This window comes from Halichoerus grypus, chromosome 9 (genome assembly GCF_964656455.1).
Source record: "Halichoerus grypus chromosome 9, mHalGry1.hap1.1, whole genome shotgun sequence".
Classification (NCBI taxonomy): Eukaryota; Metazoa; Chordata; class Mammalia; order Carnivora; family Phocidae; genus Halichoerus; species Halichoerus grypus.
The window spans coordinates 46,842,784-46,844,999 of NC_135720.1; the positions used below are offsets into that span (position 1 = coordinate 46,842,784).

Below are 2,216 nucleotides of genomic sequence, written 5' to 3' on the forward strand. Positions count from 1 at the left end.
GTGGAGAAAGGGGAACCCTCTTACACTGTTGGTGGGAATGCAAGTTGGTACAGCCACTTTGGAAAACAGTGTGGAGGTGCCTCAAAAAGTTAAAAATAGAGCTACCCTATGACCCAGCAATTGCACTACTGGGTATTTACCCCAAAGGCACAGATGTAGTGAAAAGAAGGGCCATATGCACCCCAATGTTCATAGCAGCAATGTCCTCAATAGCCAAACTGTGGAAAGAGCCGAGATTCCCTTCAACAGATGAATGGATAAAGAAGATGTGGTCCATATATACAATGGAATATTACTCAGCCATCAGAAAGGATGAATACCCAACTTTTACATCAACATGGATGGGACTGGAGGAGATTATGCTAAGTGAAATAAGTCAAGCAGAGAAAGTCAATTATCATGTGGTTTCACTTATTTGTGGAACGTAAGGAATAGCATGGAGAACATTAGGAGAAGGAAGGGAAAAATGAGCGGGGGGGGAATTGGAGGGAGAGATGAACCATGAGAGACTATGGACTCTGAGAAACAAACAGGGTTTTAGAGGGGAGGGGGGAGGGGGGATTGGTTAGCCCGGTGATGGGTATTAAGGAGGGCACGTACTGCATGGAGCACTGGGTGTTATATGAAAACAATGGATCATGGATCACCACATCAAAAACTAATGATGTATTGTATGGTGACTAACATAACATAATAAAATTTAAAAAAATAAATAAAAATAAATAAATAGAATTGAAGTTCCCACGGGGTGAGGATGATCTTTTTTTTTTTTTGTATAGACCTGATAAAACCTTCCTTTGACTTTACTCCCAGGGCCTGAGTGTTAGGTGGAACCACAGAGGTCATCTAGATATCAGGTTTTGTAATTCAATCTTGTGTTTACAGTTGAATGTCCCTTGTATTCCCGTTATCTCTTCACTAAAAATAAATGTGGTGGATGCTCATAGAATCCAATCTCTTTGGGAAACTAGTCAACAGAATGATTAATTAATTGAGAGAAAGTGTAGGTGAAAACTGAAATGAAAATGATGCTTTTTAATTCCCCATTCCAAAATACATTTGACATTTTGTTGTAAACTATATGTTTCTTGTAGCCGTTAGGGTGATTGTTTTGCCAGTTGCTAATTGCAGATATTGGCAGCTGGAGATTAGGAGCAAGTAGTAGCTTCTTTAGGGGGTAGAATTAAATATGTGAAAGCATGAGATGACATCATGCTTTTTCAGTCATCTTCAAAACTGCTCTACAGCTTCCTTTCCAACCAGGGCCCGGCAGAATGGCTCCCACGAAGAAGGGTGGCGAGAAGAAGAAGGGCCGTTCTGCCATCAACGAGGTAGTGACCAGAGAATACACCATCAACATTCACAAGCGCATCCATGGAGTGGGTTTCAAGAAGCGTGCCCCTCGGGCGCTCAAAGAGATCCGGAAATTTGCCATGAAGGAGATGGGAACTCCAGATGTGCGCATTGACACCAGGCTCAACAAAGCTGTCTGGGCCAAAGGAATAAGGAATATTCCACACCGTATCCATGTGTGGTTGTCCAGAAAAAGTAACGAGGATGAAGATTCACCAAACAAGCTCTACACACTGGTTACCTATGTACCTGTCACCACTTTCAAAAATCTACAGACAGTTAATATGGATGAGAACTAATTGCTGATTGTCAAATGAAGGTATAAAACTGCAAAACAAAACAAAACAAAACAAAAAACAAACAAACTGCTCTACAGAGCGGAGTTTTAGAATCTCTACTAATTATTGTAAAGGTCTGATAACCTTAAACATTAAAAAGCTTGAAGCCTCCACTAGTTATAAAAAAGCATGTAATTTTTCATAAGTAAATTAGATGACAAAGAAGTCTCCATGGCCAGTGCAAAGAAAGAAAAATAAGGATTTATTTGAATAATTAAATAAAAGAGGAAGTTTTATTGAATTATTCAGGTAATTGCTTCAATTCTCCCACTTAGCCTTGTCTGTGAAGACCTGACAAAATGCCCTTTTCTCCTACATTTCGTCTCCAGAGCAACCTAAAAGGATGCTGACAAACATTAATTTTGCATTATAAAATAGTCTCAGTAAGTGACAGCAATTTCAAGATTAATGTGTTGGCCTCCTGAGAACAAATTTCAGGAATGGAAAAAGGTGCTCTTAAAACTTTTTCTGAACTCTTACATAATGTTGGTCACTGTATTGCAACAATATTTTCCAATGAAAGAG

The 2,216-nt window shown here is 39.4% G+C and overlaps 1 pseudogene; it reads left to right on the forward strand.

The window, feature by feature from the left end:
* The first annotated feature begins 1,248 nt into the window (after positions 1 to 1,248).
* On the forward strand, positions 1,249 to 1,675 carry LOC118524494 (large ribosomal subunit protein eL31 pseudogene; annotated as a pseudogene).
* The last annotated feature ends 541 nt before the right edge of the window (positions 1,676 to 2,216 follow it).